At 45.1% G+C, this 20,450-nt stretch overlaps 55 pseudogenes; all 55 read left to right on the forward strand.

Moving 5' to 3' along the window:
• Positions 1-294: 294 nt before the first annotated feature.
• Positions 295-413, forward strand: LOC140082722 (5S ribosomal RNA; annotated as a pseudogene).
• A 448-nt stretch (positions 414-861) lies between these two features.
• Positions 862-980, forward strand: LOC140094885 (5S ribosomal RNA; annotated as a pseudogene).
• Positions 981-1,049: 69 nt separating this feature from the next.
• On the forward strand, positions 1,050-1,168 carry LOC140093493 (5S ribosomal RNA; annotated as a pseudogene).
• Positions 1,169-1,238: 70 nt separating this feature from the next.
• On the forward strand, positions 1,239-1,357 carry LOC140094886 (5S ribosomal RNA; annotated as a pseudogene).
• A 69-nt stretch (positions 1,358-1,426) lies between these two features.
• Positions 1,427-1,545, forward strand: LOC140086003 (5S ribosomal RNA; annotated as a pseudogene).
• Positions 1,546-1,614: 69 nt separating this feature from the next.
• Positions 1,615-1,733, forward strand: LOC140089529 (5S ribosomal RNA; annotated as a pseudogene).
• A 70-nt stretch (positions 1,734-1,803) lies between these two features.
• On the forward strand, positions 1,804-1,922 carry LOC140085560 (5S ribosomal RNA; annotated as a pseudogene).
• Positions 1,923-2,557: 635 nt separating this feature from the next.
• Positions 2,558-2,676, forward strand: LOC140085400 (5S ribosomal RNA; annotated as a pseudogene).
• Positions 2,677-3,123: 447 nt separating this feature from the next.
• Positions 3,124-3,242, forward strand: LOC140092330 (5S ribosomal RNA; annotated as a pseudogene).
• Positions 3,243-3,312: 70 nt separating this feature from the next.
• On the forward strand, positions 3,313-3,431 carry LOC140089229 (5S ribosomal RNA; annotated as a pseudogene).
• A 70-nt stretch (positions 3,432-3,501) lies between these two features.
• On the forward strand, positions 3,502-3,620 carry LOC140088927 (5S ribosomal RNA; annotated as a pseudogene).
• A 446-nt stretch (positions 3,621-4,066) lies between these two features.
• Positions 4,067-4,185, forward strand: LOC140085033 (5S ribosomal RNA; annotated as a pseudogene).
• A 70-nt stretch (positions 4,186-4,255) lies between these two features.
• LOC140091367 (5S ribosomal RNA) lies at positions 4,256-4,374 on the forward strand (annotated as a pseudogene).
• A 259-nt stretch (positions 4,375-4,633) lies between these two features.
• LOC140087009 (5S ribosomal RNA) lies at positions 4,634-4,752 on the forward strand (annotated as a pseudogene).
• Positions 4,753-5,200: 448 nt separating this feature from the next.
• Positions 5,201-5,319, forward strand: LOC140093609 (5S ribosomal RNA; annotated as a pseudogene).
• A 70-nt stretch (positions 5,320-5,389) lies between these two features.
• LOC140089230 (5S ribosomal RNA) lies at positions 5,390-5,508 on the forward strand (annotated as a pseudogene).
• A 70-nt stretch (positions 5,509-5,578) lies between these two features.
• On the forward strand, positions 5,579-5,697 carry LOC140088928 (5S ribosomal RNA; annotated as a pseudogene).
• Positions 5,698-5,954: 257 nt separating this feature from the next.
• Positions 5,955-6,073, forward strand: LOC140093267 (5S ribosomal RNA; annotated as a pseudogene).
• A 70-nt stretch (positions 6,074-6,143) lies between these two features.
• LOC140085034 (5S ribosomal RNA) lies at positions 6,144-6,262 on the forward strand (annotated as a pseudogene).
• Positions 6,263-6,332: 70 nt separating this feature from the next.
• Positions 6,333-6,451, forward strand: LOC140091369 (5S ribosomal RNA; annotated as a pseudogene).
• Positions 6,452-6,710: 259 nt separating this feature from the next.
• Positions 6,711-6,829, forward strand: LOC140087010 (5S ribosomal RNA; annotated as a pseudogene).
• Positions 6,830-7,277: 448 nt separating this feature from the next.
• Positions 7,278-7,396, forward strand: LOC140094887 (5S ribosomal RNA; annotated as a pseudogene).
• A 69-nt stretch (positions 7,397-7,465) lies between these two features.
• LOC140095297 (5S ribosomal RNA) lies at positions 7,466-7,584 on the forward strand (annotated as a pseudogene).
• Positions 7,585-7,654: 70 nt separating this feature from the next.
• On the forward strand, positions 7,655-7,773 carry LOC140094888 (5S ribosomal RNA; annotated as a pseudogene).
• Positions 7,774-8,031: 258 nt separating this feature from the next.
• LOC140092736 (5S ribosomal RNA) lies at positions 8,032-8,150 on the forward strand (annotated as a pseudogene).
• Positions 8,151-8,219: 69 nt separating this feature from the next.
• LOC140093494 (5S ribosomal RNA) lies at positions 8,220-8,338 on the forward strand (annotated as a pseudogene).
• A 70-nt stretch (positions 8,339-8,408) lies between these two features.
• Positions 8,409-8,527, forward strand: LOC140079245 (5S ribosomal RNA; annotated as a pseudogene).
• A 257-nt stretch (positions 8,528-8,784) lies between these two features.
• LOC140092426 (5S ribosomal RNA) lies at positions 8,785-8,903 on the forward strand (annotated as a pseudogene).
• Positions 8,904-8,973: 70 nt separating this feature from the next.
• LOC140082099 (5S ribosomal RNA) lies at positions 8,974-9,092 on the forward strand (annotated as a pseudogene).
• Positions 9,093-9,916: 824 nt separating this feature from the next.
• On the forward strand, positions 9,917-10,035 carry LOC140079122 (5S ribosomal RNA; annotated as a pseudogene).
• Positions 10,036-11,238: 1,203 nt separating this feature from the next.
• Positions 11,239-11,357, forward strand: LOC140094889 (5S ribosomal RNA; annotated as a pseudogene).
• Positions 11,358-11,426: 69 nt separating this feature from the next.
• On the forward strand, positions 11,427-11,545 carry LOC140095298 (5S ribosomal RNA; annotated as a pseudogene).
• Positions 11,546-11,615: 70 nt separating this feature from the next.
• On the forward strand, positions 11,616-11,734 carry LOC140091548 (5S ribosomal RNA; annotated as a pseudogene).
• A 70-nt stretch (positions 11,735-11,804) lies between these two features.
• On the forward strand, positions 11,805-11,923 carry LOC140079246 (5S ribosomal RNA; annotated as a pseudogene).
• Positions 11,924-11,992: 69 nt separating this feature from the next.
• Positions 11,993-12,111, forward strand: LOC140093496 (5S ribosomal RNA; annotated as a pseudogene).
• A 69-nt stretch (positions 12,112-12,180) lies between these two features.
• On the forward strand, positions 12,181-12,299 carry LOC140088929 (5S ribosomal RNA; annotated as a pseudogene).
• Positions 12,300-12,369: 70 nt separating this feature from the next.
• LOC140084728 (5S ribosomal RNA) lies at positions 12,370-12,488 on the forward strand (annotated as a pseudogene).
• Positions 12,489-13,313: 825 nt separating this feature from the next.
• Positions 13,314-13,432, forward strand: LOC140079331 (5S ribosomal RNA; annotated as a pseudogene).
• A 70-nt stretch (positions 13,433-13,502) lies between these two features.
• LOC140093715 (5S ribosomal RNA) lies at positions 13,503-13,621 on the forward strand (annotated as a pseudogene).
• A 70-nt stretch (positions 13,622-13,691) lies between these two features.
• On the forward strand, positions 13,692-13,810 carry LOC140079247 (5S ribosomal RNA; annotated as a pseudogene).
• Positions 13,811-14,256: 446 nt separating this feature from the next.
• LOC140092438 (5S ribosomal RNA) lies at positions 14,257-14,375 on the forward strand (annotated as a pseudogene).
• A 70-nt stretch (positions 14,376-14,445) lies between these two features.
• Positions 14,446-14,564, forward strand: LOC140083312 (5S ribosomal RNA; annotated as a pseudogene).
• An 824-nt stretch (positions 14,565-15,388) lies between these two features.
• LOC140079249 (5S ribosomal RNA) lies at positions 15,389-15,507 on the forward strand (annotated as a pseudogene).
• Positions 15,508-16,332: 825 nt separating this feature from the next.
• On the forward strand, positions 16,333-16,451 carry LOC140082124 (5S ribosomal RNA; annotated as a pseudogene).
• A 70-nt stretch (positions 16,452-16,521) lies between these two features.
• Positions 16,522-16,640, forward strand: LOC140089136 (5S ribosomal RNA; annotated as a pseudogene).
• A 258-nt stretch (positions 16,641-16,898) lies between these two features.
• On the forward strand, positions 16,899-17,017 carry LOC140096322 (5S ribosomal RNA; annotated as a pseudogene).
• A 448-nt stretch (positions 17,018-17,465) lies between these two features.
• On the forward strand, positions 17,466-17,584 carry LOC140098838 (5S ribosomal RNA; annotated as a pseudogene).
• A 70-nt stretch (positions 17,585-17,654) lies between these two features.
• LOC140079250 (5S ribosomal RNA) lies at positions 17,655-17,773 on the forward strand (annotated as a pseudogene).
• A 447-nt stretch (positions 17,774-18,220) lies between these two features.
• Positions 18,221-18,339, forward strand: LOC140096939 (5S ribosomal RNA; annotated as a pseudogene).
• A 259-nt stretch (positions 18,340-18,598) lies between these two features.
• On the forward strand, positions 18,599-18,717 carry LOC140098494 (5S ribosomal RNA; annotated as a pseudogene).
• A 259-nt stretch (positions 18,718-18,976) lies between these two features.
• LOC140092450 (5S ribosomal RNA) lies at positions 18,977-19,095 on the forward strand (annotated as a pseudogene).
• A 70-nt stretch (positions 19,096-19,165) lies between these two features.
• LOC140079252 (5S ribosomal RNA) lies at positions 19,166-19,284 on the forward strand (annotated as a pseudogene).
• A 69-nt stretch (positions 19,285-19,353) lies between these two features.
• On the forward strand, positions 19,354-19,472 carry LOC140095924 (5S ribosomal RNA; annotated as a pseudogene).
• Positions 19,473-19,920: 448 nt separating this feature from the next.
• On the forward strand, positions 19,921-20,039 carry LOC140096941 (5S ribosomal RNA; annotated as a pseudogene).
• A 259-nt stretch (positions 20,040-20,298) lies between these two features.
• LOC140082724 (5S ribosomal RNA) lies at positions 20,299-20,417 on the forward strand (annotated as a pseudogene).
• The last annotated feature ends 33 nt before the right edge of the window (positions 20,418-20,450 follow it).

Consider the following 20,450-nt stretch of genomic DNA (forward strand, 5'->3'; position numbering starts at 1 on the left):
GGGAGACTGGCTGGGAATCCCAAGTTCTGGTGACTTTTTTGAACCTGAAAATTGTGTTAGTTTCTCTATGAGATAGTAGAAGAATTTTCAAATTGAACACCTGCTGTCAACGGCCATTCTAAGCTGAATGTGTGTGCTCTTGTCAGATCGCAGCAGCGATGCAGCTTAAGGCTTGGCAAGTACCAGCATGGGAGACTGGCTGGGAATCCCAAGTTCTGTTGACCTTTTTGAACCTGAAAATTGTGTTAGTTTCTCTATGAGATAGTAAAAGAAGGTTCAAATTGAACAGCTGCTGTCAATGGCCATTCTAAGCTGAATGTGCCTGCTCTCGTCAGATCGCAGCAGCAATGCAGCTTAAGGCTTGGCAAGTACCAGCATGGGAGACTGGCTGGGAATCCCAAGTTCCGTTGACCTTTTTGAACCTGAAAATTGTGTTAGTTTCTGTATGAGATAGTAAAAGAAGGTTCAAATTGAAAAGCTGCTGTCAACGGCAATTCTAAGCTGAATGTGCGTGCTCTTGTCAGATCGCAGCAGCGATGCAGCTTAAGGCTTGGCAAGTACCAGCATGGGAGACTGGCTGGGAATCCCAAGTTCTGGTGACCTTTTTGAACCTGAAAATTGTGTTAGTTTCTCTATGAGATAGTAGAAGAAGGTTCAAATTGAACAACTGCTGTCAACGGCCATTCTAAGCTGAATGTGTGTGCTCTTTTCAGATCGCAGCAGCGATGCAGCTTAAGGCTTGGCAAGTACCAGCATGGGAGACTGGCTGGGAATCCCAAGTTCTGTTGACCTTTTTGAACCTGAAAATTGTGTTAGTTTCTCTATGAGATAGTAAAAGAAGGTTCAAATTGAACAGCTGCTGTCAACGGCAATTCTAAGCTGAATGTGCCTGCTCTCGTCAGATTGCAGCAGCAATGCAGCTTAAGGCTTGGCAAGTACCAGCATGGGAGACTGGCTGGGAATCCCAAGTTCTGTTGACCTTTTTGAACCTGAAAATGTGTTAGTTTCTCTATGAGATAGTAAAAGAAGGTTCAAATTGAACAGCTGCTGTCAACGGCCATTCTAAGCTGAATTTGCCTGCTCTCGTCAGATCGCAGCAGCAATGCAACTTAAGGCTTGGCAAGTACCAGCATGGGAGACTGGCTGGGAATTCCAAGTTCCGTTGACCTTTTTGAACCTGAAAATTGTGTTAGTTTCTCTATGAGATAGTAAAAGAAGGTTCAAATTGAAAAGCTGCTGTCAACGGCAATTCTAAGCTGAATGTGCCTGCTCTCGTCAGATTGCAGCAGCAATGCAGCTTAAGGCTTGGCAAGTACCAGCATGGGAGACTGGCTGGGAATCCCAAGTTCTGTTGACCTTTTTGAACCTGAAAATGTGTTAGTTTCTCTATGAGATAGTAAAAGAAGGTTCAAATTGAACAGCTGCTGTCAACGGCCATTCTAAGCTGAATGTGCCTGCTCTCGTCAGATCGCAGCAGCAATGCAACTTAAGGCTTGGCAAGTACCAGCATGGGAGACTGGCTGGGAATTCCAAGTTCCGTTGACCTTTTTGAACCTGAAAATGTGTTAGTTTCTCTATGAGATAGTAAAAGAAGGTTCAAATTGAACAGCTGCTGTCAACGGCCATTCTAAGCTGAATGTGCCTGCTCTCGTCAGATCGCAGCAGCAATGCAGCATAAGGCTTGGCAAGTACCAGCATGGGAGACTGGCTGGGAATCCCAAGTTCCGTTGACCTTTTTGAACCTGAAAATTGTGTTAGTTTCTCTATGAGATAGTAAAAGAAGGTTCAAATTGAGCAGCTGCTGTCAACGGCCATTCTAAGCTGAATGTGCCTGCTCTCGTCAGATCGCAGCAGCAATGCAGCTTAAGACTTGGCAAGTACCAGCATGGGAGACTGGCTGGGAATCCCAAGTTCTGTTGACCTTTTTGAACCTGAAAATGTGTTAGTTTCTCTATGAGATAGTAAAAGAAGGTTCAAATTGAACAGCTGCTGTCAGCGGCCATTCTAAGCTGAATGTGCCTGCTCTTGTCAGAATGCAGCAGCAATGCAGCTTAAGGCTTGGCAAGTACCAGCATGGGAGACTGGCTTGGAATCCCAAGTTCTGGTGACCTTTTTGAACCTGAAAATTGTGTTAGTTTCTATATAAGATAGTAGAAGAAGGTTCAAATTGAACAACTGCTGTCAATGGCCATTCTAAGCTGAATGTGCCTGCTCTCGCCAGATCGCAGCAGCGATGCAGCTTAATGCTTGGCAAGTAACAGCATGGGAGACTGGCTGGGAATCCCAAGTTCCGTTGCCCTTTTTGAACCTGAAAATTGTGTTAGTTTCTCTATGAGATAGTAAAAGAACTTTCAAATTGAACAGCTGCTGTCAACGGCCATTCTAAGCTGAATGTGCGTGCTCTTGTCAGATCGCAGCAGCGATGCAGCTTAAGGCTTGGCAAGTACCAGCATGGGAGACTGGCTTGGAATCCCAAGTTCTGGTGACCTTTTTGAACCTGAAAATGTGTTAGTTTCTCTATGAGATAGTAAAAGAAGGTTCAAATTGAACAGCTGCTGTCAACGGCCATTCTAAGCTGAGTGTGCCTGCTCTCGTCAGATCGCAGCAGCAATGCAGCTTAAGGCTTGGCAAGTACCAGCATGGGAGACTGGCTGGGAATCCCAAGTTCTGTTGACCTTTTTGAACCTGAAAATGTGTTAGTTTCTCTATGAGATAGTAAAAGAAGGTTCAAATTGAACAGCTGCTGTCAACGGCCATTCTAAGCTGAATGTGTGTGCTCTTGTCAGATCGCAGCAGCGATGCAGCTTAAGGCTTGGCAAGTACCAGCATGGGAGACTGGCTTGGAATCCCAAGTTCTGGTGACCTTTTTGAACCTGAAAATTGTGTTAGTTTCTCTATGAGATAGCAAAAGAAGGTTCAAATTGAACAGCTGCTGTCAACGGCCATTCTAAGCTGAATGTGCGTGCTCTTGTCAGATCGCAGCAGCGATGCAGCTTAAGGCTTGGCAAGTACCAGCATGGGAGACTGGCTTGGAGTCCCAAGTTCTGGTGACCTTTTTGAACCTGAAAATTGTGTTAGTTTCTATATGAGATAGTAGAAGAAGGTTCAAATTGAACAACTGCTGTCAATGGCCATTCTAAGCTGAATGTGCCTGCTCTCGTCAGATCGCAGCAGCAATGCAGCTTAAGTCTTGGCAAGTACCAGCATGGGAGACTGGCTGGGAATCCCAAGTTCCGTTGACCTTTTTGAACCTGAAAATTGTGTTAGTTTCTCTATGAGATAGCAAAAGAAGGTTCAAATTGAAGAGCTGCTGTCAACGGCCATTCTAAGCTGAATGTGCCTGCTCTCGTCAGATCGTAGCAGCAATGCAGCTTAAGGCTTGGCAAGTACCAGCATGGGAGACTGGCTGGGAATCCCAAGTTCTGTTGACCTTTTTGAACCTGAAAATTGTTTTAGTTTCTCTATGAGATAGTAAAAGAAGGTTCAATTTGAAATGCTGCTGTCAACGGCCATTCTAAGCTGAATGTGCCTGCTCTTGTCAGATCGCAGCAGCAATGCAGCTTAAGGCTTGGCAAGTACCAGCATGGGAGACTGGCTGGGAATCCCAAGTTCCGTTGACCTTTTGAACCTGAAAATTGTGTTAGTTTCTATATGAGATAGTAGAAGAAGGTTCAAATTGAACAACTGCTGTCAACGGCCATTCTAAGCTGAATGTGTGTGCTCTTGTCAGATCGCAGCAGCGATGCAGCTTAAGGCTTGGCAAGTACCAGCATGGGAGACTGGCTGGGAATCTCAAGTTCTGTTGACCTTTTTGAACCTGAAAATGTGTTAGTTTCTCTATGAGATAGTAAAAGAAGGTTCAAATTGAACAGCTGCTGTCAACGGCAGTTCTAAGCTGAATGTGCCTGCTCTCGTCAGATCGCAGCAGCAATGCAGCTTAAGGCTTGGCAAGTACCAGCATGGGAGACTGGCTGGGAATCCCAAGTTCCGGTGACTTTTTTGAACCTGAAAATTGTGTTAGTTTCTCTATGAGATAGCAAAAGAAGGTTCAAATTGAACAGCTGCTGTCAACGGCCATTCTAAGCTGAATGTGCCTGCTCTTGTCAGATCGCAGCAGCTATGCAGCTTAAGGCTTGGCAAGTACCAGCATGGGGGACTGGCTGGGAATCCCAAGTTCTGTTGACCTTTTTTAACCTGAAATTTGTGTTAGTTTCTCTATGAGATAGTAAAAGAAGGTTCAAATTGAACAGCTGCTGTCAACGGCCATTCTAAGCTGAATGTGCCTGCTCTCATCAGATCGCAGCAGCAATGCAGCTTAAGGCTTGGCAAGTACCAGCATGGGAGACTGGCTGGGAATCCCAAGTTCTGGTGACTTTTTTGAACCTGAAAATTGTGTTAGTTTCTCTATGAGATAGTAGAAGAAGGTTCAAATTGAACATCTGCTGTCAACGGCCATTCTAAGCTGAATGTGTGTGCTCTTGTCAGATCGCAGCAGCGATGCAGCTTAAGGCTTGGCAAGTACCAGCATGGGAGACTGGCTGGGAATCCCAAGTTCTGTTGACCTTTTTGAACCTGAAAATTGTGTTAGTTTCTCTATGAGATAGTAAAAGAAGGTTCAAATTGAACAGCTGCTGTCAACGGCCATTCTAAGCTGAATGTGCCTGCTCTCGTCAGATCGCAGCAGCAATGCAGCCTAAGGCTTGGCAAGTACCAGCATGGGAGACTGGCTGGGAATCCCAAGTTCCGTTGACCTTTTTGAACCTGAAAATTGTGTTAGTTTCTGTATGAGATAGTAAAAGAAGGTTCAAATTGAAAAGCTGCTGTCAACGGCAATTCTAAGCTGAATGTGCGTGCTCTTGTCAGATCGCAGCAGCGATGCAGCTTAAGGCTTGGAAGGTACCAGCATGGGAGACTGGCTGGGAATCCCAAGTTCTGGTGACCTTTTTGAACCTGAAAATTGTGTTAGTTTCTCTATGAGATAGTAGAATAAGGTTCAAATTGAACAACTGCTGTCAACGGCCATTCTAAGCTGAATGTGTGTGCTCTTTTCAGATCGCAGCAGCGATGCAGCTTAAGGCTTGGCAAGTACCAGCATGGGAGACTGGCTGGGAATCCCAAGTTCTGTTGACCTTTTTGAACCTGAAAATTGTGTTAGTTTCTCTATGAGATAGTAAAAGAAGGTTCAAATTGAACAGCTGCTGTCAACGGCAATTCTAAGCTGAATGTGCCTGCTCTCGTCAGATTGCAGCAGCAATGCAGCTTAAGGCTTGGCAAGTACCAGCATGGGAGACTGGCTGGGAATCCCAAGTTCCGTTGACCTTTTTGAACCTGAAAATTGTGTTAGTTTCTCTATGAGATAGCAAAAGAAGGTTCAAATTGAAGAGCTGCTGTCAACGGCCATTCTAAGCTGAATGTGCCTGCTCTCGTCAGATCGTAGCAGCAATGCAGCTTAAGGCTTGGCAAGTACCAGCATGGGAGACTGGCTGGGAATCCCAAGTTCTGTTGACCTTTTTGAACCTGAAAATTGTTTTAGTTTCTCTATGAGATAGTAAAAGAAGGTTCAATTTGAAATGCTGCTGTCAACGGCCATTCTAAGCTGAATGTGCCTGCTCTTGTCAGATCGCAGCAGCAATGCAGCTTAAGGCTTGGCAAGTACCAGCATGGGAGACTGGCTGGGAATCCCAAGTTCCGTTGACCTTTTGAACCTGAAAATTGTGTTAGTTTCTATATGAGATAGTAGAAGAAGGTTCAAATTGAACAACTGCTGTCAACGGCCATTCTAAGCTGAATGTGTGTGCTCTTGTCAGATCGCAGCAGCGATGCAGCTTAAGGCTTGGCAAGTACCAGCATGGGAGACTGGCTGGGAATCTCAAGTTCTGTTGACCTTTTTGAACCTGAAAATGTGTTAGTTTCTCTATGAGATAGTAAAAGAAGGTTCAAATTGAACAGCTGCTGTCAACGGCAGTTCTAAGCTGAATGTGCCTGCTCTCGTCAGATCGCAGCAGCAATGCAGCTTAAGGCTTGGCAAGTACCAGCATGGGAGACTGGCTGGGAATCCCAAGTTCCGTTGACTTTTTTGAACCTGAAAATTGTGTTAGTTTCTCTATGAGATAGCAAAAGAAGGTTCAAATTGAACAGCTGCTGTCAACGGCCATTCTAAGCTGAATGTGCCTGCTCTTGTCAGATCGCAGCAGCTATGCAGCTTAAGGCTTGGCAAGTACCAGCATGGGGGACTGGCTGGGAATCCCAAGTTCTGTTGACCTTTTTTAACCTGAAATTTGTGTTAGTTTCTCTATGAGATAGTAAAAGAAGGTTCAAATTGAACAGCTGCTGTCAACGGCCATTCTAAGCTGAATGTGCCTGCTCTCATCAGATCGCAGCAGCAATGCAGCTTAAGGCTTGGCAAGTACCAGCATGGGAGACTGGCTGGGAATCCCAAGTTCTGGTGACTTTTTTGAACCTGAAAATTGTGTTAGTTTCTCTATGAGATAGTAGAAGAAGGTTCAAATTGAACATCTGCTGTCAACGGCCATTCTAAGCTGAATGTGTGTGCTCTTGTCAGATCGCAGCAGCGATGCAGCTTAAGGCTTGGCAAGTACCAGCATGGGAGACTGGCTGGGAATCCCAAGTTCTGTTGACCTTTTTGAACCTGAAAATTGTGTTAGTTTCTCTATGAGATAGTAAAAGAAGGTTCAAATTGAACAGCTGCTGTCAACGGCCATTCTAAGCTGAATGTGCCTGCTCTCGTCAGATCGCAGCAGCAATGCAGCCTAAGGCTTGGCAAGTACCAGCATGGGAGACTGGCTGGGAATCCCAAGTTCCGTTGACCTTTTTGAACCTGAAAATTGTGTTAGTTTCTGTATGAGATAGTAAAAGAAGGTTCAAATTGAAAAGCTGCTGTCAACGGCAATTCTAAGCTGAATGTGCGTGCTCTTGTCAGATCGCAGCAGCGATGCAGCTTAAGGCTTGGAAGGTACCAGCATGGGAGACTGGCTGGGAATCCCAAGTTCTGGTGACCTTTTTGAACCTGAAAATTGTGTTAGTTTCTCTATGAGATAGTAGAATAAGGTTCAAATTGAACAACTGCTGTCAACGGCCATTCTAAGCTGAATGTGTGTGCTCTTTTCAGATCGCAGCAGCGATGCAGCTTAAGGCTTGGCAAGTACCAGCATGGGAGACTGGCTGGGAATCCCAAGTTCTGTTGACCTTTTTGAACCTGAAAATTGTGTTAGTTTCTCTATGAGATAGTAAAAGAAGGTTCAAAATGAACAGCTGCTGTCAACGGCAATTCTAAGCTGAATGTGCCTGCTCTCGTCAGATTGCAGCAGCAATGCAGCTTAAGGCTTGGCAAGTACCAGCATGGGAGACTGGCTGGGAATCCCAAGTTCTGTTGACCTTTTTGAACCTGAAAATGTGTTAGTTTCTCTATGAGATAGTAAAAGAAGGTTCAAATTGATCAGCTGCTGTCAACGGCCATTCTAAGCTGAATTTGCCTGCTCTCGTTAGATCGCAGCAGCAATGCAACTTAAGGCTTGGCAAGTACCAGCATGGGAGACTGGCTGGGAATTCCAAGTTCCGTTGACCTTTTTGAACCTGAAAATTGTGTTAATTTCTCTATGAGATAGTAAAAGAAGGATCAAATTGAACAGCTGCTGTCAACGGCAATTCTAAGCTGAATGTGCCTGCTCTCGTCAGATTGCAGCAGCAATGCAGCTTAAGGCTTGGCAAGTACCAGCATGGGAGACTGGCTGGGAATCCCAAGTTCTGTTGACCATTTTGAACCTGAAAATGTGTTAGTTTCTCTATGAGATGGTAAAAGAAGGTTCAAATTGAACAGCTGCTGTCAACGGCCATTCTAAGCTGAATTTGCCGGCTCTCGTCAGATCGCAGCAGCAATGCAACTTAAGGCTTGGCAAGTACCAGCATGGGAGACTGGCTGGGAATTCCAAGTTCCGTTGACCTTTTTGAACCTGAAAATTGTGTTAGTTTCTCTATGAGATAGTAAAAGAAGGTTCAAATTGAACAGCTGCTGTCAACGGCCATTCTAAGCTGAATGTGCCTGCTCTCGTCAGATAGCAGCAGCAATGCAGCTTAAGGCTTGGCAAGTACCAGCATGGGAGACTGGCTGGGAATCCCAAGTTCTGTTGACTTTTTTGAACCTGAAAATGTGTTAGTTTCTCTATGAGATAGTAAAAGAAGGTTCAAATTGAACAGCTGCTGTCAACGGCCATTCTAAGCTGAATTTGCCTGCTCTCGTCAGATCGCAGCAGCAATGCAACTTAAGGCTTGGCAAGTACCAGCATGGGAGACTGGCTGGGAATTCCAAGTTCCGTTGACCTTTTTGAACCTGAAAATTGTGTTAGTTTCTCTATGAGATAGTAAAAGAAGGTTCAAATTGAACAGCTGCTGTCAACGGCCATTCTAAGCTGAATGTGCCTGCTCTCGTCAGATCGCAGCAGCAATGCAGCTTAAGGCTTGGCAAGTACCAGCATGGGAGACTGGCTGGGAATCCCAAGTTCTGTTGACCTTTTTGAACCTGAAAATGTGTTAGTTTCTCTATGAGATAGTAAAAGAAGGTTCAAATTGAACAGCTGCTGTCAACGGCCATTCTAAGCTGAATGTGCGTGCTCTCGTCAGATCGCAGCAGCAATGCAACTTAAGGCTTGGCAAGTACCAGCATGGGAGACTGGCTGGAAATTCCAAGTTCCGTTGACCTTTTTGAACCTGAAAATGTGTTAGTTTCTCTATGAGATAGTAAAAGAAGGTTCAAATTGAACAGCTGCTGTCAACGGCCATTCTAAGCTGAATGTGCCTGCTCTCGTCAGATCGCAGCAGCAATGCAGCTTAAGGCTTGGCAAGTACCAGCATGGGAGACTGGCTGGGAATCCCAAGTTCCGTTGACCTTTTTGAACCTGAAAATTGTGTTAGTTTCTCTATGAGATAGTAAAAGAAGGTTCAAATTGAACAGCTGCTGTCAACGGCCATTCTAAGCTGAATGTGCCTGCTCTCGTCAGATCGCAGCAGCAATGCAGCTTAAGGCTTGGCAAGTACCAGCATGGGAGACTGGCTGGGAATCCCAAGTTCTGTTGACTTTTTTGAACCTGAAAATGTGTTAGTTTCTCTATGAGATAGTAAAAGAAGGTTCAAATTGAACAGCTGCTGTCAACGGCCATTCTAAGCTGAATGTGTGTGCTCTTGTCTGATCGCAGCAGCGATGCAGCTTAAGGCTTGGCAAGTACCAGCATGGGAGACTGGCTTGGAATCCCAAGTTCTGGTGACCTTCTTGAACCTGAAAATTGTGTTAGTTTCTCTATGAGATAGCAAAAGAAGGTTCAAATTGAACAGCTGCTGTCAACGGCCATTCTAAGCTGAATGTGCCTGCTCTTGTCAGATTGCAGCAGCAATGCAGCTTAAGGCTTGGCAAGTACCAGCATGGGAGACTGGCTTGGAATCCCAAGTTCTGGTGACCTTTTTGAACCTGAAAATTGTGTTAGTTTCTATATAAGATAGTAGAAGAAGGTTCAAATTGAGCAACTGCTGTCAATGGCCATTCTAAGCTGAATGTGCCTGCTCTCGCCAGATCGCAGCAGCAATGCAGCTTAATGCTTGGCAAGTAACAGCATGGGAGACTGGCTGGGAATCCCAAGTTCCGTTGCCCTTTTTGAACCTGAAAATTGTGTTAGTTTCTCTATGAGATAGTAAAAGAACTTTCAAATTGAACAGCTGCTGTCAACGGCCATTCTAAGCTGAATGTGCGTGCTCTTGTCAGATCGCAGCAGCGATGCAGCTTAAGGCTTGGCAAGTACCAGCATGGGAGACTGCCTTGGAATCCCAAGTTCTGGTGCCCTTTTTGAACCTGAAAATGTGTTAGTTTCTCTATGAGATAGTAAAAGAAGGTTCAAATTGAACAGCTGCTGTCAACGGCCATTCTAAGCTGAATGTGCCTGCTCTCGTCAGATCGCAGCAGCAATGCAGCTTAAGGCTTGGCAAGTACCAGCATGGGAGACTGTCTGGGAATCCCAAGTTCTGTTGACCTTTTTGAACCTGAAAATGTGTTAGTTTCTCTATGAGATAGTAAAAGAAGGTTCAAATTGAACAGCTGCTGTCAACGGCCATTCTAAGCTGAATGTGTGTGCTCTTGTCAGATCGCAGCAGCGATGCAGCTTAAGGCTTGGCAAGTACCAGCATGGGAGACTGGCTTGGAATCCCAAGTTCTGGTGACCTTTTTGAACCTGAAAATTGTGTTAGTTTCTCTATGAGATAGCAAAAGAAGGTTCAAATTGAACAGCTGCTGTCAACGGCCATTCTAAGCTGAATGTGCCTGCTCTTGTCAGATTGCAGCAGCAATGCAGCTTAAGGCTTGGCAAGTACCAGCATGGGAGACTGGCTTGGAATCCCAAGTTCTGGTGACCTTTTTGAACCTGAAAATTGTGTTAGTTTCTATATAAGATAGTAAAAGAAGGTTCAAATTGAACAACTGCTGTCAATGGCCATTCTAAGCTGAATGTGCCTGCTCTTGCCAGATCGCAGCAGCAATGCAGCTTAATGCTTGGCAAGTAACAGCATGGGAGACTGGCTGGGAATCCCAAGTTCCGTTGCCCTTTTTAAACCTGAAAATTGTGTTAGTTTCTCTATGAGATAGTAAAAGAACTTTCAAATTGAACAGCTGCTGTCAACGGCCATTCTAAGCTGAATGTGCGTGCTCTTGTCAGATCGCAGCAGCGATGCAGCTTAAGGCTTTGCAAGTACCAGCATGGGAGACTGGCTTGGAATCCCAAGTTCTGGTGACCTTTTTGAACCTGAAAATTGTGCTAGTTTCTATATGAGATAGTAGAAGAAGGTTCAAATTGAACAACTGCTGTCAATGGCCATTCTAAGCTGAATGTGCCTGCTCTCGTCAGATCGCAGCAGCGATGCAGCTTAAGGCTTGGCAAGTACCAGCATGGGAGACTGGCTTGGAATCCCAAGTTCTGGTGACCTTTTTGAACCTGAAAATTGTGTTAGTTTCTCTATGAGATAGTAGAAGAAGGTTCAAATTGAACAACTGCTGTCAACGGCCATTCTAAGCTGAATGTGTGTGCTCTTTTCAGATCGCAGCAGCGATGCAGCTTAAGGCTTGGCAAGTACCAGCATGGGAGACTGGCTGGGAATCCCAAGTTCTGTTGACCTTTTTGAACCTGAAAATTGTGTTAGTTTCTCTATGAGATAGTAAAAGAAGGTTCAAAATGAACAGCTGCTGTCAACGGCAATTCTAAGCTGAATGTGCCTGCTCTCGTCAGATTGCAGCAGCAATGCAGCTTAAGGCTTGGCAAGTACCAGCATGGGAGACTGGCTGGGAATCCCAAGTTCTGTTGACCTTTTTGAACCTGAAAATGTGTTAGTTTCTCTATGAGATAGTAAAAGAAGGTTCAAATTGATCAGCTGCTGTCAACGGCCATTCTAAGCTGAATTTGCCTGCTCTCGTTAGATCGCAGCAGCAATGCAACTTAAGGCTTGGCAAGTACCAGCATGGGAGACTGGCTGGGAATTCCAAGTTCCGTTGACCTTTTTGAACCTGAAAATTGTGTTAATTTCTCTATGAGATAGTAAAAGAAGGATCAAATTGAACAGCTGCTGTCAACGGCAATTCTAAGCTGAATGTGCCTGCTCTCGTCAGATTGCAGCAGCAATGCAGCTTAAGGCTTGGCAAGTACCAGCATGGGAGACTGTCTGGGAATCCCAAGTTCTGTTGACCTTTTTGAACCTGAAAATTGTGTTAGTTTCTATATAAGATAGTAGAAGAAGGTTCAAATTGAACCGCTGCTGTCAACGGCCATTCTAAGCTGAATGTGCCTGCTCTCGTCAGATCGCAGCAGCAATGCAGCTTAAGGCTTGGCAAGTACCAGCATGGGAGACTGGCTGGGAATCCCAAGTTCTGTTGACCTTTTTGAACCTGAAAATGTGTTAGTTTCTCTATGAGATAGTAAAAGAAGGTTCAAATTGAACAGCTGCTGTCAACGGCCATTCTAAGCTGAATTTGCCTGCTCTCGTCAGATCGCAGCAGCAATGCAACTTAAGGCTTGGCAAGTACCAGCATGGGAGACTGGCTGGGAATTCCAAGTTCCGTTGACCTTTTTGAACCTGAAAATGTGTTAGTTTCTCTATGAGATAGTAAAAGAAGGTTCAAATTGAATAGCTGCTGTCAACGGCCATTCTAAGCTGAATGTGCCTGCTCTTGTCAGATCGCAGCAGCAATGCAGCTTAAGGCTTGGCAAGTACCAGCATGGGAGACTGGCTGGGAATCCCAAGTTCCGTTGACCTTTTTGAACCTGAAAATTGTGTTAGTTTCTCTATGAGATAGTAAAAGAAGGTTCAAATTGAACAGCTGCTGTCAACGGCCATTCTAAGCTGAATGTGCCTGTTCTCGTCAGATCGCAGCAGCAATGCAGCTTAAGGCTTGGCAAGTACCAGCATGGGAGACTGGCTGGGAATCCCAAGTTCTGTTGACCTTTTTGAACCTGAAAATGTGTTAGTTTCTCTATGAGATAGTAAAAGAAGGTTCAAATTGAACAGCTGCTGTCAACGGCCATTCTAAGCTGAATGTGCGTGCTCTCGTCAGATTGCAGCAGCGATGCAGCTTAAGGCTTGGCAAGTACCAGCATGGGAGACTGGCTTGGAATCCCAAGTTCTGGTGACCTTTTTGAACCTGAAAATTGTGTTAGTTTCTCTATGAGATAGCAAAAGAAGGTTCAAATTGAACAGCTGCTGTCAACGGCCATTCTAAGCTGAATGTGCCTGCTCTTGTCAGATTGCAGCAGCAATGCAGCTTAAGGCTTGGCAAGTACCAGCATGGGAGACTGGCTTGGAATCCCAAGTTCTGGTGACCTTTTTGAACCTGAAAATTGTGTTAGTTTCTATATAAGATAGTAGAAGAAGGTTCAAATTGAACAACTGCTGTCAACAGCCATTCTAAGCTGAATGTGCCTGCTCTCGCCAGATCGCAGCAGCAATGCAGCTTAAGGCTTGGCAAGTACCAGCATGGGAGACTGGCTGGGAATCCCAAGTTCCGTTGCCCTTTTTGAACCTGAAAATTGTGTTAGTTTCTCTATGAGATAGTAAAAGAAGGTTCAAATTGAACAGCTGCTGTCAACGGCCATTCTAAGCTGAATGTGTGTGCTCTTGTCAGATCACAGCAGCGATGCAGCTTAAGGCTTGGCAAGTACCAGCATGGGAGACTGGCTGGGATTCCCAAGTTCTGGTGACTTTTTTGAACCTGAAAATTGTGTTAGTTTCTCTATGAGATAGTAAAAGAAGGTTCAAATTGAACAGCTGCTGTCAACGGCCATTCTAAGCTGAATGTGCCTGCTCTCGTCAGATCGCAGCAGCAATGCAGCTTAAGGCTTGGCAAGTACCAGCATGGGAGACTTGCTGGGAATCCCAAGTTCCGTTGACCTTTTTGAACCTGAAAATTGTGTTAGTTTCTCTATGAGATAGTAAAAGAAGGTTCAAATTGAACAGCTGCTGTCAATGGCCATTCTAAGCTGAATGTGCCTGCTCTCGTCAGATAGCAGCAGCAATGCAGCTTAAGGCTTGGCAAGTACCAGCATGGGAGACTGGCTGGGAATCCCAAGTTCCGTTGACCTTTTTGAACCTGAAAATTGTGTTAGTTTCTCTATGAGATAGTAAAAGAAGGTTCAAATTGAACAGCTGCTGTCAACGGCCATTCTAAGCTGAATGTGCCTGCTCTCGTCAGATCGCAGCAGCAATGCAGCTTAAGGCTTGGCAAGTACCAGCATGGGAGACTGGCTGGGAATCCCAAGTTCTGTTGACCTTTTTGAACCTGAAAATGTGTTAGTTTCTCTATGAGATAGTAAAAGAAGGTTCAAATTGAACAGCTGCTGTCAACGGCCATTCTAAGCTGAATGTGCGTGCTCTTGTCAGATCGCAGCAGCGATGCAGCTTAAGGCTTGGCAAGTACCAGCATGGGAGACTGGCTTGGAATCCCAAGTTCTGGTGACCTTTTTGAACCTGAAAATTGTGTTAGTTTCTCTATGAGATAGCAAAAGAAGGTTCAAATTGAACAGCTGCTGTCAACGGCCATTCTAAGCTGAATTTGCCTGCTCTCGTCAGATCGCAGCAGCAATGCAACTTAATGCTTGGCAAGTACCAGCATGGGAGACTGGCTGGAAATTCCAAGTTCCGTTGACCTTTTTGAACCTGAAAATGTGTTAGTTTCTCTATGAGATAGTAAAAGAAGGTTCAAATTGAACAGCTGCTGTCAACGGCCATTCTAAGCTGAATGTGCCTGCTCTCGTCAGATCGCAGCAGCAATGCAGCTTAAGGCTTGGCAAGTACCAGCATGGGAGACTGGCTGGGAATCCCAAGTTCCGTTGACCTTTTTGAACCTGAAAATTGTGTTAGTTTCTCTATGAGATAGTAAAAGAAGGTTCAAATTGAACAGCTGCTGTCAACGGCCATTCTAAGCTGAATGTGCCTGCTCTCGTCAGATCGCAGCAGCAATGCAGCTTAAGGCTTGGCAAGTACCAGCATGGGAGACTGGCTGGGAATCCCAAGTTCTGTTGACATTTTTGAACCTGAAAATGTGTTAGTTTCTCTATGAGATAGTAAAAGAAGGTTCAAATTGAACAGCTGCTGTCAACGGCCATTCTAAGCTGAATGTGTGTGCTCTTGTCAGATCGCAGCAGCGATGCAGCTTAAGGCTTGGCAAGTACCAGCATGGGAGACTGGCTTGGAATCCCAAGTTCTGGTGACCTTTTTGAACCTGAAAATTGTGTTAGTTTCTCTATGAGATAGCAAAAGAAGGTTCAAATTGAACAGCTGCTGTCAACGGCAATTCTAAGCTGAATGTGCCTGCTCTTGTCAGATTGCAGCAGCAATGCAGCTTAAGGCTTGGCAAGTACCAGCATGGGAGACTGGCTTGGAATCCCAAGTTCTGGTGACCTTTTTGAACCTGAAAATTGTGTTAGTTTCTATATAAGATAGTAGAAGAAGGTTCAAATTGAACAACTGCTGTCAATGGACATTCTAAGCTGAATGTGCCTGCTCTTGCCAGATCGCAGCAGCAATGCAGCTTAATGCTTGGCAAGTAACAGCATGGGAGACTGGCTGTGAGTCCCAAGTTCCGTTGCCCTTTTTGAACCTGAAAATTGTGTTAGTTTCTCTATGAGATAGTAAAAGAACTTTCAAATTGAACAGCTGCTGTCAACGGCCATTCTAAGCTGAATGTGCGTGCTCTTGTCAGATCGCAGCAGCGATGCAGCTTAAGGCTTGGCAAGTACCAGCATGGGAGACTGGCTTGGAATCCCAAGTTCTGGTGCCCTTTTTGAACCTGAAAATGTGTTAGTTTCTCTATGAGATAGTAAAAGAAGGTTCAAATTGAACAGCTGCTGTCAACGGCCATTCTAAGCTGAATGTGCCTGCTCTCGTCAGATCGCAGCAGCAATGCAGCTTAAGGCTTGGCAAGTACCAGCATGGGAGACTGGCTGGGAATCCCAAGTTCTGTTGACCTTTTTGAACCTGAAAATGTGTTAGTTTCTCTATGAGATAGTAAAAGAAGGTTCAAATTGAACAGCTGCTGTCAACGGCCATTCTAAGCTGAATGTGTGTGCTCTTGTCAGATCGCAGCAGTGATGCAGCTTAAGGCTTGGCAAGTACCAGCATGGGAGACTGGCTTGGAATCCCAAGTTCTGGTGACCTTTTTGAACCTGAAAATTGTGTTAGTTTCTCTATGAGATAGTAAAAGAAGGTTCAAATTGAACAGCTGCTGTCAACGGCCATTCTAAGCTGAATGTGCCTGCTCTTGTCAGATTGCAGCAGCAATGCAGCTTAAGGCTTGGCAAGTACCAGCATGGGAGACTGGCTTGGAATCCCAAGTTCTGGTGACCTTTTTGAACCTGAAAATTGTGTTAGTTTCTATATAAGATAGTAGAAGAAGGTTCAAATTGAACAACTTCTGTCAATGGCCATTCTAAGCTGAATGTGCCTGCTCTCGCCAGATCGCAGCAGCAATGCAGCTTAAGGCTTGGCAAGTAACAGCATGGGAGACTGGCTGGGAATCCCAAGTTCCGTTGCCCTTTTTAAACCTGAAAATTGTGTTAGTTTCTCTATGAGATAGTAAAAGAACTTTCAAATTGAACAGCTGCTGTCAACGGCCATTCTAAGCTGAATGTGCGTGCTCTTGTCAGATCGCAGCAGCGATGCAGCTTAAGGCTTGGCAAGTACCAGCATGGGAGACTGGCTGGGAATCCCAAGTTCTGGTGACTTTTTTGAACCTGAAAATTGTGTTAGTTTCTCTATGAGATAGTAAAAGAAGGTTCAAATTGAACAGCTGCTGTCAACGGCCATTCTAAGCTGAATGTGCCTGCTCTCGTCAGATCGCAGCAGCAATGCAGCTTAAGGCTTGGCAAGTACCAGCATGGGAGACTGGCTGGGAATCCCAAGTTCCGTTGACATTTTTGAACCTGAAAATTGTGTTAGTTTCTCTATGAGATAGTAAAAGAAGGTTCAAATTGAACAGCTGCTGTCAACGGCCATTCTAAACTGAATGTGCCTGCTCTCGTCAGATCGCAGCAGCAATGCAGCTTAAGGCTTGGCAAGTACCAGCATGGGAGACTGGCTGGGAATCCCAAGTTCTGTTGACCTTTTTGAACCTGAAAATGTGTTAGTTTCTCTATGAGATAGTAAAAGAAGGTTCAAATTGAACAGCTGCTTTCAACGGCCATTCTAAGCTGAATGTGCGTGCGCTTGTTAGATCGCAGCAGCGATGCAGCTTAAGGCTTGGCAAGTACCAGCATGGGAGACTGGCTTGGAATCCCAAGTTCTGGTGACCTTTTTGAACCTGAAAATTGTGTTAGTTTCTCTATGAGATAGCAAAAGAAGGTTCAAATTGAACAGTTGCTGTCAATGGCCATTCTAAGCTGAATGTGCCAGCTCTCGTCAGATCGCAGCAGCGATGCAGCTTAAGGCTTGGCAAGTACCAGCATGGGAGACTGGCTGGGAATCCCAAGTTCCGTTGCCCTTTTTGAACCTGAAAATTGTGTTAGTTTCTCTATGAGATAGTAAAAGAAGGTTCAAATTGAACAGCTGCTGTCAACGGCCATTCTAAGCTGAATGTGCGTGCTCTTGTGAGATCGCAGCAGCGATGCAGCTTAAGGCTTGGCAAGTACCAGCATGGGAGACTGGCTTGGAATCCCAAGTTCTGGTGACCTTTTTGAACCTGAAAATTGTGTTAGTTTCTCTATGAGATAGCAAAAGAAGGTTCAAATTGAACAGCTGCTGTCAACGGCCATTCTAAGCTGAATGTGCCTGCTCTTTTCAGATTGCAGCAGCAATGCAGCTTAAGGCTTGGCAAGTACCAGCATGGGAGACTGGCTTGGAATCCTAAGTTCTGGTGACCTTTTTGAACCTTAAAATTGTGTTAGTTTCTATATAAGATAGTAGAAGAAGGTTCAAATTGAACAACTGCTGTCAATGGCCATTCTAAGCTGAATGTGCCTGCTCTTGCCAGATCGCAGCAGCAATGCAGCTTAAGGCTTGGCAAGTACCAGCATGGGAGACTGGCTGGGAATCCCAAGTTCCGTTGACCTTTTTGAACCTGAAAATTGTGTTAGTTTCTCTATGAGATAGTAAAAGAAGGTTCAAATTGAACAGCTGCTGTCAACGGCCATTCTAAGCTGAATGTGCCTGCTCTCGTCAGATCGCAGCAGCAATGCAGCTTAAGGCTTGGCAAGTACCAGCATGGGAGACTGGCTGGGAATCCCAAGTTCTGTTGACCTTTTTGAACCTGAAAATGTGTTAGTTTCTCTATGAGATAGTAAAAGAAGGTTCAAATTGAACAGCTGCTGTCAACGGCCATTCTAAGCTGAATGTGCGTGCTCTTGTCAGATCGCAGCAGCGATGCAGCTTAAGGCTTGGCAAGTACCAGCATGGGAGACTGGCTTGGAATCCCAAGTTCTGGTGACCATTTTGAACCTGAAAATTGTGTTAGTTTCTCTATGAGATAGCAAAAGAAGGTTCAAATTGAACAGCTGCTGTCAACGGCCATTCTAAGCTGAATGTGCCTGCTCTTGTCAGATTGCAGCAGCGATGCAGCTTAAGGCTTGGCAAGTACCAGCATGGGAGACTGGCTTGGAATCCCAAGTTCTGGTGACCTTTTTGAACCTGAAAATTGTGTTAGTTTCTATATAAGATAGTAGAAGAAGGTTCAAATTGAACAACTGCTGTCAATGGCCATTCTAAGCTGAATGTGCCTGCTCTCGCCAGATCGCAGCAGCAATGCAGCTTAAGGCTTGGCAAGTACCAGCATGGGAGACTGGCTGGGAATCCCAAGTTCCGTTGCCCTTTTTGAACCTGAAAATTGTGTTAGTTTCTCTATGAGATAGTAAAAGAAGGTTCAAATTGAACAGCTGCTGTCAACGGCCATTCTAAGCTGAATGTGCGTGCTCTTGTCAGATCGCAGCAGCGATGCAGCTTAAGGCTTGGCAAGTTCCAGCATGGGAGACTGGCTGGGAATCCCAAGTTCTGTCGACGTTTTTGAACTTGAAAATTGTTTTGGTTTCTCTATGAGATAGTAAAAGAAGGTTCAATTTGAAATGCTGCTGTCAACCGCCATTCTAAGCTGAATGTGCCTGCTCTTGTCAGATCGCAGCAGCAATGCAGCTTAAGGCTTGGCAAGTACCAGCATGGGAGACTGGCTGGGAATCCCAAGTTCCGTTGACCTTTTTGAACCTGAAAATTGTGTTAGTTTCTCTATGAGATAGTAAAAGAAGGTTCAAATTGAACAGCTTCTTTCAACGGCCATTCTAAGCTGAATGTGCGTGCTCTTGTCAGATCGCAGCAGCGATGCAGCTTAAGGCTTGGCAAGTACCAGCATGGGAGACTGGCTGGGAATCCCAAGTTCTGGTGACTTTTTTGAACCTGAAAATTGTGTTAGTTTCTCTATGAGATAGTAAAAGAAGGTTCAAATTGAACAGCTGCTGTCAACGGCCATTCTAAGCTGAATGTGCCTGCTCTCGTCAGATCGCAGCAGCAATGCAGCTTAAGGCTTGGCAAGTACCAGCATGGGAGACTGGCTGGGAATCCCAAGTTCCGTTGACCTTTTTGAACCTGAAAATTGTGTTAGTTTCTCTATGAGATATTAAAAGAAGGTTCAAATTGGACAGCTTCTGTCAACGGCCATTCTAAGCTGAATGTGCCTGCTCTCGTCAGATCGCAGCAGCAATGCAGCTTAAGGCTTGGCAAGTACCAGCATGGGAGACTGGCTGGGAATCCCAAGTTCTGTTGACCTTTTTGAACCTGAAAATGTGTTAGTTTCTCTATGAGATAGTAAAAGAAGGTTCAAATTGAACAGCTGCTGTCAACGGCCATTCTAAGCTGAATGTGCGTGCTCTTGTCAGATCGCAGCAGCGATGCAGCTTAAGGCTTGGCAAGTACCAGCATGGGAGACTGGCTGGGAATCCCAAGTTCCGTTGACCTTTTTGAACCTGAAAATTGTGTTAGTTTCTGTATGAGATAGTAAAAGAAGGTTCAAATTGAAAAGCTGCTGTCAACGGCAATTCTAAGCTGAATGTGCGTGCTCTTCTCAGATCGCAGCAGCGATGCAGCTTAAGGCTTGGCAAGTACCAGCATGGGAGACTGGCTGGGAATCCCAAGTTCTGGTGACCTTTTTGAACCTGAAAATTGTGTTAGTTTCTCTATGAGATAGTAGAAGAAGGTTCAAATTGAACAACTGCTGTCAATGGCCATTCTAAGCTGAATGTGCCTGCTCTCGCCAGATCGCAGCAGCAATGCAGCTTAAGGCTTGGCAAGTACCAGCATGGGAGACTGGCTGGGAATCCCAAGTTCTGGTGACCTTTTTGAACCTGAAAATTGTGTTAGTTTCTATATAAGATAGTAGAAGAAGGTTCAAATTGAACAACTGCTGTCAATGGCCATTCTAAGCTGAATGTGCCTGCTCTCGCCAGATCGCAGCAGCAATGCAGCTTAAGGCTTGGCAAGTACCAGCATGGGAGACTGGCTGGGAATCCCAAGTTCCGTTGCCCTTTTTGAACCTGAAAATTGTGTTAGTTTCTCTATGAGATAGTAAAAGAAGGTTCAAATTGAACAGCTGCTGTCAACGGCCATTCTAAGCTGAATGTGCGTGCTCTTGTCAGATCGCAGCAGCGATGCAGCTTAAGGCTTGGCAAGTACCAGCATGGGAGACTGGCTTGGAATCCCAAGTTCTGGTGACCTTCTTGAACCTGAAAATTGTGTTAGTTTCTATATGAGATAGTAGAAGAAGGTTCAAATTGAACAACTGCTGTCAATGGCCATTCTAAGCTGAATGTGCCTGCTCTCGTCAGATCGCAGCAGCAATGCAGCTTAAGGCTTGGCAAGTACCAGCATGGGAGACTGGCTGGGAATCCCAAGTTCCGTTGACCTTTTTGAACCTGAAAATTGTGTTAGTTTCTCTA

This window comes from Engystomops pustulosus, chromosome 9, assembly GCF_040894005.1.
Source record: "Engystomops pustulosus chromosome 9, aEngPut4.maternal, whole genome shotgun sequence".
Lineage (NCBI taxonomy): Eukaryota > Metazoa > Chordata > Amphibia > Anura > Leptodactylidae > Engystomops > Engystomops pustulosus.